Here is a 10613-nt window from a genome sequence, read left to right on the forward strand (position 1 = left end):
CCCATGAGACCTCACGGTTGGCCGAACCACAAAAGGAGAGCCTTCTCTCCTTTTGTAACCTAATTCATTTTGCAACAAAATTAGGGTTTCGAGAAACATTTTCTCTCAAAACTTTAGATCTCACATCTAGCAAAAACTCACACATCAATTCTCTCAATATTGCAAGGCAATTAGAGAATACATTTCTAGCACAAGGGCATAGTCTCAGACGGTCTTGGGTGTATCGATTAGGAGGAAATCTACTTTGATTTCTGTTCTTAGGCCGCATCTCAAAGGACCCGAGGTTATTTCTTTACCTTTATCGTTTCTATTGCATTTTCGTTTTATGACAATAATTACATATAAAATTTGCGTTATAGTCCTATATTTTAAGGGTATTATACGGATATTACCTCACAGCCCCCTACTCCGATGCCACTCGTGTGGCCCTGCGTGAGAAGCATCCTGTCGCCCCGCCTCCTACATTGCTTCCTTTGTCTGGGGATCATCATCCTCTGGTTGCCTCTTCGGCGGTGGTCTTGGATATGATTCGGAGTTTCCTACGTGGTACTTATTGTGGGAGGGATGGTTTTCGTGCCCAGCACCTTATGGACTGTTTGAGTGGCGCTGCTGTGGCTAACTCTGACGATTTGACCACTTCTATTACTAGGGTGTTTAATCTTTTTCTTGAGGGCCGGTGTCCTCTTCCTCTGGGTGAGTACATTGCCAGCGCCCCTCTCACGCCACTCGTTAAACCGGGTGGTGGGGTTCGTCCTATTGCTATTGGTACGGTTTGGAGACGGCTTGTCTCTAAGGTTGGTGCTTCTATGGTTGGTCTGTCTTTAACTTCTTATTTTGATGGGCTTCAGTTCGGGGTGGGTGTGTCCGGTGGAGGAGAGGCTATCTTGCATGCCTTGAACCGGCTCATTGAGGATTGGGGGGCTCAGGTGGGGCTTTCTATGTCGCTGATTGATTTCCAGAATGCGTTCAACCTTATTGATCGTTCGACCATGCTTCAGGAGGTCCGCCGTCGTTGCCCGGCTCTCTCCCGTTGGGTGGAGTTTTGTTATTCCAACCCGGCCCGCCTTTTTTATGGGGAGCATTGCTTGTGGACTTGTCAGGGTGTTCAGCAGGGTGATCCGTTGGGCCCTTTGCTTTTCGCTTTGGTTTTGCATCAATTAGTTTGCAAGATCCGGGTCACTTTTGACCTCACTTTGCAGGCATGGTACTTAGATGATGGCACTATCGTGGGTGATACTTTGGAGGTGGGGAAGGTCTTGGATTTGATTATGGTGGATGGCCCACGTTTTGGATTGCATCTTAATGTCTCCAAGACGGAGGTCTTTTGGCCTGTTGAGGATCCTCCGAGTCGGCTTTCTGGGATTTTCCCCGCTTCTATTTCTCGGCCATTGCGGGGTGTTACGGTTTTGGGTGGATCTGTCAATGCTTGTTCTGATTTTAGCAGTGGGATTGTGGCGAAGAGAGTAACCAAGACCATTGAGTTAATGGATTTGGTTGCGAGGATTGAGGACCCGCAATGTGAGTTGCTTCTTCTTCGAGCTTGTACTAGTATTTCCAAGCTCTACTTCTCACTTCGTACTTGCTCCCCTAGTGTTTTTGGGTCTGTCCATCTTTCTTTTGATGCCGCTCTTCATTCTAGCTTGGAACGTATTGTCACAGCGTCAGGGCCGGGTTTTGGGGATTGGCAGTGGTGCCTTGCTACATTCCCTTTTCAGCTTGGTAGTCTTGGTGTCTATGCGGCGGGAGATGTTTTATTTTATGATTTTATTGCGTCCCGTTTGCAGGCTAAGCTCCTCGGCCCTTCTGGTATTGTAGCTACTGGCTCTGCTTTTGATGATGCCGCGCAGGTGTTTACTGAGACTACAGGATCTGGTTTTTTAAGTAACCCTAGTGAAATTGCTGCCCCTAAACTTATGAAGAAATTGGCAGACATTTATTTCGCGACGGTTGCTGCTGCCTCAGAGTCTGTTTTCTCTTTGACACCACGCCAGCTTGCTTTATGGCAGTCCCAGCAAGGTTCTCACTCCTCTGACTGGTTACGTGCGGTTCCTATCTCGGGGTTGGGTCAGACTATGAACGGGACGACTTACCGTAGTGTGATGGGGTATCGTCTTGGTGTTCCGTTATTCACGGTCTCTAGGCCCTGTCCGGCTTGCTCTCGGGTTTTGCTGAGGATGTTTTTTGGGACCACGTTGTTTCTTTTACTGGTACTGTGCGCGTTAAACATCGGCATAACCTTGTCCGGGACACTTTTTTCCACATCTTCTATAGATCTGGTATTACTGCGGGAAAGGAGGTTGATATCGGTTTGGTTGATGGACATGGTGGCTCTCTTCGCCCTGCGGATTTATTGCTTTATTCTTGGGACAGGGGGCGTGATGTGTGCGTTGACTTGACAGGTTCTTCTCCTTTGATTCAGACTGGGATGACGGATTTTGTGCCTGGCCGGGTTGTCGCTGATGCTGCTCAGCGAAAGTGTGCTAAGTATGGGGATTTGTGCGAGGTAGCGGGTTATGGTTTCCTTCCTTTCTCTTTCTCTTCACTTGGGGAGCTGGGTTCGGATGTTGTTGCCTTGCTCAAGCGGATCCAGAAATTCTCGGTATCTCAGGATGCGGGGGCTCGGATGGCCGCTTACATTTTTACTAGACTTAGCTTTGCTATTGTTATGGGTGTGGGAACCCAGATTGTCTCTCGGCTCCCCACCAATTTCATGTAAACTTTTATTTTTATTTTAATGAAAGCTGCGCGCACCCTTCAATAAATAAATAAAAATAATAAAAATAAAAATAATAATAATTATAATAATAATAATAATAATAATAATAATAATAATAATAATAATAATAATAATAATAATAATAATAATAATAATAATAATAATAATAATAATAATAATAATAATAATAATAATAATAATAATAATAATAATAATAATAATAATAATAATAATAATAACATCAGAGCCTTAATCCCAAAATAAATTGGGGTCGACTGACATGAATCATCTTTTAGAACCGTCCCTGGGTGAACGCACACGTTAATATGCGAATAGAAAATGGAAAAGTGAAACACAAAAGGGAGAGCGAAAATGTAATACAAAGTCAAGGTAAACTTATAGGTTTTAAAATCGAATTCCGGATTTCTTTTATAAAAACTTAAAATTTAAATCGAGAGAAAAGATTAAAACGATTTTGAAAACCGAAATAGAATTAAGGATCTGGAATGCCTTAAAAGTAAACCAAGTAAAACATATAAGAAAGTGGTTAGTAAAAAAGGTGTAATAAAGGAGAGAAGAACAAATAATTTTTTTTTTTAAAATTAAATAAAACCCTAAATAAATATGTCAAAAAACATCTAATACTAAAAATCCACATGTATCCTTTCCCTCCATTGTGCGCTCTCCGTCACCATACTCTCCTCAAGCCCCAGAAATCTCATATCGTGCTCTATCACTCTCAACCATGTCTGTCTAGGTCTCCGTCTACCTCTAGGGACCTTTTCTATTCTCCAAGTCTCCAGTCTCCTAACTGGTGCGTCCATAGGTCTCCTTCTCACATAGCCAAACCATCTTAGTCGATTTTCCATCATCTTGTCCTCTATTGGCGCCACTTTTACCTTTTCCCGAATCACATCATTCCTTAATCGATCTTTCTTTGTATGCTCGCACATCCATCTCAACATACGCATCTCCGCCACACTCATCTTTTGAATGTGACAATGTTTCACGGCCCAACACTTAGAACCGTAAAGTAAGGCAAGCCTAATTGTCGTGCGATAAAATTTTCCCTTTAATCTTTGGGGCATATCTTTATCGCATAAAAACCCTGAAGCACTCTTCCATTTCAACCATCCCGCTTTAATTCTGTGAGCCACATCTCCGTCTAACTCCCCATCTTTTTGAATAATAGATCCTATATATCTGAAGAAATCCGACCCCTCAACAACATCCCCATCGAAAATAATACTCCCCGCCTCTGTCGATCTCGACCCTGCCACTTTAGTGAACTGACACCTTAAATAGTCGGTCTTGCTCCTGCTCAACCTAAACCCACGAGTCTCTAAAGTATGCCTCCACAATTTCAACTTTCTCTCCAGTCTCCACTCCCTCTTTCGTCTCATCAATCAACACAATATCATCGGCAAACATCATACAGCAAGGGATGTAATCCTGAATATCCTTTGTCAACTCATCCATAACTATAGCAAAGAGAAAAGGACTAAGTGCGGAACCTTGATGCACCCCGATGTTAATGGGAAATACTTCCGTTCTCCCAACATTAGTGCGAACACTTGCACTAGCCCCCTCATACATGTCCTTTATGAGGTCAATATATTTTCGACACACGCCCTTTCTCGCCAAAGACCACCAAAGCACTTCTCTTGGTACCCTATCATATGCCTTTTCCAAGTCAATAAAAACCATATGTAAGTCCTTCTTCTTGTCCCGATGGTGTCCCAACAACTGTCTCATGATAAAAATCGCATCTATCGTCGATCTCCCGGGCATAAATCCAAATTGGTTATCTGAGATGTCTACACATCTCCTAGACCTTTGCCCAGTTATCCGCTCCCATAACTTCATCGTATGACTCATAAGTTTAATTCCCCTCTAATTGGAACACTCTTGAACATCACCTTTGTTCGTGTACAAAGGGACAAGAGTTCTTCTCCTCCAAGATGATGGTATCTTGTTGCTCCTCCAAATCTTGTTGAAGAGCATGGTTACCCATTCGATTTCTTTCTCCTCGAAGCACCTCTAAACTTCTATGGGTATATCATCCGGTCCCTCTTCTTTCTTGGATCCCATCTTCCTTAACGCCATTCTAACTTCACTCTTTTGTATTCTACGCACAAAATCCCGATTAACCAAGCTTGGTGTTACTTCTACATCCACAAAACCTTGCTCCTGATGTCCATAGAATAAAGTATCAAAGTAAGAGCTCCATCTATCCTTTATTTCGTCTTCCTTTCGCGACGGTTTCTGTTGCCTCAGAGTCTGTTTTCACCTTGACACCACGACTGCTTGCTTTATGGCAGTCTCAGCAGGGTTCTCACTCCTCTGATTGGTTACGTGCGGTTCCTATCTCGGGGTTGGGTCAGACTATGAACGGGAGGACTTACCGTAGTGTGCTTGGGTATCGTCTGGGTGTTCCGTTATTCACGGTATCTAGGCCCCGTCATCCCGCTTCTTTGTCGGGTTTTTGTTGAGGATGTTTTTGGGGACCACGCTGTTTCTTGTACTGGTACTGTGGGCGTTAAACATCGGCATAACCTTGTCCGGGACACTCTTATCGACATCTGCTTTAGATCTGGTATTACTGCGGGAAAGGAGGTTGATATCGGTTTGGTCGATGGGCATGGTGGCTCTCTTCGTCCTGCGGATTTATTACTTTATTCTTGGGAGAGGGGGCGTGATGTGTGCGTCGACTTGACAGGTTCTTCTCCTCTGACTCAGACTGGGATGACGGATTTTGTGCCTGGCCGGGTTGTCGCTGATGCTGCTCAGCGAAGGTGTGCTAAGTATGGGGATTTGTGCGCGGTAGCGGGTTATGGTTTCCCTCCTTTCTCTTTCTCTTCACTTGGGGAGCTGGGTTCGGATGTTGTTGCCTTGCTCAAGCGGATCCAGAAATTCACGGTATCTCAGGATGCAGGGGCTCGGGTGGCCGCTTACATTTTTACTAGACTTAGCTTTGCTGTTGCTAAGGGTGTGGGAGCCTAGATTGTCTCTCGGCTCCCCACCAATTTCATGTAAACTTTTGTTTTTCTTTTAATGAAAGCTGCGCGCAAAATTCTAAAAAATAAATAAATAAATAAATAAATAAATAATAATAGTAATAATAATAATAATAATAATAGAGAGAGAGGAGGGAGGGACGATTCAAGCGATTCAGGCGTTTAGGGCTTTGGTTCCAACTGTCGCCACAACCGCTGCTGCTATTCACCACCACCACCACCCATCGACCATTAGACCTCACATCGCCGGTCGGAGGTGTCCGTTGGTGGTGGTTTTTCCGTTTCTGTCTTGTTTATCTTTTCGCGATTAGGGCATTATCGCCTGCCTTTTACGACTGCCGCCACAGCCGCCGCTGCTCATCACCACCACCACCACACAACGACATTTAGACCTCACGTCGCCGTCGTGTGTGGCTGTAGGTGGTGTCTTCGGTAGGGTTCTCGTGGTTTTCGTCTCTTTTTATTACGTTTTTAGTTTCGGCTTTTCAGTTTCTGCTTGCTTTGCCTTCTGCCTGCCGTCAGTCCCTCTACCGTCTACCGCTGTCGTCCTCGCCGGCTGTATTTTTTCGGAATTTTGGATCACGTCAGTGTTCATAGGGTGTGGGTATTGTGGGTATTGTGGGTTTTTCTTTTTCGCATTTGCCCCTGTTGGTTGCTGCCACCTGCTTGTCTCACCTGTGTTTGCACCCCTCCCCTTGCCGGACGTTCATTCGTCACCTATCGTTGGTGTTTGGTTTGCCTGGGTTGGGTTTGCGGGTTTTTGGTTTTTACCAGTTTTTTTATTTATTTTCACTTACGTCACCTGGTTTATTTTGTTTTTACGGTGGTTTGTTGGTGTTGCTGCTCTACGACGGCCACCATCTGTTCGACGCCCACTGTCTCAGCCCGCCAGTCCTGACTTGGTTCGCTGTGTTAGTTGGTCTCCTCCGTTTTGGTATGGCTTTGGTAGAGGTTGTGGGTTGTCTTTTGCCGTCGACGCTACGTACTTCTTGTTTGCCGTGGGTTATTAGAGTGTGCTTTTGCTGTGGGTATTTTGAGGGTGCTTTTGCCGGCTGTCCTGGTTGGAAGAGGGGTTTTGTTCTCCCTTCATGCCTGCTTTAGTGCGCTTCCATTGTCCTTTTTCGAGTCTTCATGCATGTCGGGATGGTTTTGGTAAGGTCCTAACTAAGGCTGCTTAGCAGAAGCATTTTCAGGACCGACATTGTCATAATGCTGCGTTGGAACTTACGCGTCAGACTCTTACTGATAGTTTGACTGTTTAATCCAATGCCGAGAGTGTTTTGAGACGGATGGAGCTCTGGTTGTGTGGGGTGTGTTTTATGACCCGTACCACTCGTGCTAGATGTCGACATAGTCGGGGTGATATTGTGCTGGCTCCAGAGCGTGTTGATGGCCTCTACAGTTTTCATATTTATGGTATTCCGAGACCTTTAACTCCCTCTACTTCGGTTTCTTATGATGATGGTGTTTAGCTTGGTCAGTGGTCTATATCTTCTCTTGATCATTTACTGTCTTTGGGCCTCCGCACTGTAATGTCTATTCCTCCTAAGTGTCGTCTTGGGTTTGCTCAGGCTTTGAAAGGAGCTCTGGATGATGTGGCTGATTCCCCTAGTGATCTCTCCCGCTGGATTCGTTTACTTGTTTTGCCACTGTGTCTGCTTAGGACTTTTGTTCCTCGGAGTAATGTTGAGTGTAGGACTGCTATTCGGCGCCATCGTCAGGAGGAGAGTATTGCTAGGTCAATCCTTGCTTGGGGGGTACCTGGGGGGGTTTGCAGCTGTTACATGAGTGTTTTGATGAGGGTCCTTCTTTGTTTCATGTGGAGGACGATCTGGATTTGGGTGAGCTTAACCTCCGTCAATTTCGGCGGAAGATTTCTGATGGTCACTCTACTGCTGCTGTTCGGGTGCTTTCTTCCTCTGGGGTCGCCCCTACTCCGATGCCACTCTTTTGGCCTTGCGTGAGAAGCATCCTGTCGTCCCACCTCCTTCATTGCCTCCTTTATCTGGTTATCTTCATCCTCTGGTTGCCTCTGAGTCAGTGGTTTTGGATATGATTCGGAGTTTCCCTCGTGGTACTTCTTGTGGGAGGGATGGTTTTCGTGCCCAACACCTTATGGATTGTTTGAGTGGCGCTGATGTAGCTGTCTTTGATGAGTTGATCACTTCTATTACTAGGGTGGTTAATCTTTTTCTTGAGGGTCGGTGCCCTCTTGCTTTGGGTGAGTACATTGCCAGCGCTCCTCTCACGCTGCTTGTTAAACCAAGTGGTGGGGTCCGTCCTATTGCTGTTGGCACTGTCTGGAGACGGCTTGTCTCTAAGGTTGGTGCTTTTATGGTGGGTCCTTCTTTGTCGTCTTACTTTGCTGGTTTACATTTTGGGGTGCGTGTGTCCGGTGGAGGAGAGACTATCTTACATGCCTTGAATCGGCTCGTAGAGGCTCGGGGTGCTGTGGTGGGACTTTCCATGTTGCTGGTTGATTTCCAGAATGCTTTCAACCTTGTTGATCGTACGACCATGCTTCAGGAAGTCCGCCAACGTTGCCCGGTTCTTTCCCGTTGGGTGGAGTTTTGTTATTCCAGCCCTGCCCATCTTTTTTATGGGGAGCATTGCTTGTGGTCTTGTCAAGGTGTCCAGCAGGGTGATCCTTTGGGGCCGTTGCTTTTCGCTTTGGTTTTGCATCCCTTGGTATATGCCAAATCTGGGACACTTTTGACCTCACTATGCAGGCATGGTACTTGGATGATGGCACCATTGTGGGGGATACTTCTGAGGTGGGGAAGGTCTTGGATTTGATTATGGCGGATGGCCCCTGTTTTGGTCTGCACCTTAATGTCTCCAAGACGGAGGTCTTTTGGCCTGTTGAGGATCCTCAGAGTCGGCTCTCTGGGGTTTTCCCCCCTTCTATTGCTCGGCTCGTGCGGGGTGTTACAGTTTTGGGTGGACCTGTCAGTACTTGCCCCCTAGTTTTGGCAGTGAGATTGTGGCGAGGAGAGTAACTAAGACCATTGAGCTAATGGACTTGGTTGCGAGGATTGAGGACCCGCAATGTGAGTTGCTTCTACTTCGAGCTTGTACTGGTATTTCTAAGCTCTATTTCTCCCTTCGTACTTGCTCTCCTAGTGTTTTTGGGTTCGTCCATCTCCTTTTTTATGCTGCTTTTCGTTCCAGCTTGGAACGCATCGTCACCGCGTCTGGTCCGGGTTTTGGGGATTGGTAGTGGCGCCTTGCTACTTTCCCCTTTCATCTTGGTGGTCTTGGTGTCTATGCGGCAGGGGATGTTTTACATTATGCTTTTATTGCGCCCCGTTTGCAGTCTGCTGATTTGCAGGCTAAACTACTCGGTCCTTCTGGTATTGTAGCTTCTGGCCCTGCTTTTGATGATGCCGCGCGGGGTTTTACTGTGATTACTGTTAGAAATCTATATATCATACCTTAACATATTCATATATGTTTTAATTAATTTAGTCATAAAATTAATTACAAATCTTATGCATGCAAACTAAAACAAAAGGAGATAAGAAAATCAATTTCTCACCAATTAAAATTCTGTCAAATGGGCACTAACAAGATCTCCTTCTTGTTAGTTCTTGAGCTATCCATATATAAGGATGATCCTCCAAAAATCCCAAAGTAGAGATTCTCCTCTTGATTACACCCAAGACTATCCCTTATCCCCACTAAATAATATTAGCTAGATATTAGTTTAGTAGTTTACCTTAAAATTGATTACTAACACTCATATATTACATTAATAATTTTAGTAATTTCTTTGAACAATTTGGATCAAAGTTTCTCAAGTTTTTAGAGAAAAATGAAGGAGAAGAGAGAAAAAGCATGTGAATGAATTATCATCATATGAATATCTAAGAGAGGAAAATAATAACCAACAACCCCATCATAAAAGGGGAGTGACACGGTTGGGGTAGTCGAAAATGGCATCATTTCTTTTCCTTTTGCTCTTCTCAATATTATAGGTGTGTAAGAATAGGTAGAGTAGGTTTTATTAATTTATTCTTATCACATAAAATAATCACCCACTAAAGCCTACCACCCACAATATTTTGGTCCACTTCTATAAAATGGACTACCATTTTATTTTTGTCAATTTGTTATTTGTCACACAATATGTCACATGTAGTATGCTACATGTTATTAATTAATTTAATGCATATTTATCACATAAATATCATTTTATGAATAAATTAAATTACATCCAATAATTTGACTAGTGATACCTGATCACATAAATAAAATGGGTCATGTAATTATAATTCACAATATCTTGTAATTATAATTAACCATTCATTCCTATCTCTATTGTTTCTCAAACAATAAATAATTTTAGTAACAAAGCATTTTATTACTAAAATAAATCTTATTTAATCCCATTTCAATAAGATATTTATTCTCTCTCACAAATCGAATTGTTCAATTTTAAGGAATTGATCAACTTGCATCGTCATACAATTAATCAACTTTATAGATAAGGGCATCATCCTTTAGGTGTGACCTTAAGGGATCAATCGACCACCACCGTCCCACGGCGATAACGTCAAACTCTAGCAAGCCAATCGTTACCGATTAATGTTGATCAGTCGACTATATAATTGAATCATCCCTTACGTATTCTTTATATGAGATTTAATAATGATATTTAAATCATGTGATCGCACTATTATTGAGGACACATTTCCCAACAATCTCCCACTTGTCCTCGACAAGTGTGCGTCACCAATTCTCTTGTCCTATTACTATCTCCCACTCAATGCAAGGTGTCTTTCGGGTCGTACTTGCAAGTGATCATATCGAGAGTGGTTTCCTCGATCTGGAGAATAACTGATTGACCGGATTTATCTATCATAGATACCTTCCGAGCG

This window comes from Silene latifolia, chromosome 11, assembly GCF_048544455.1.
Source record: "Silene latifolia isolate original U9 population chromosome 11, ASM4854445v1, whole genome shotgun sequence".
In the NCBI taxonomy this organism is placed as follows: Eukaryota; Viridiplantae; Streptophyta; class Magnoliopsida; order Caryophyllales; family Caryophyllaceae; genus Silene; species Silene latifolia.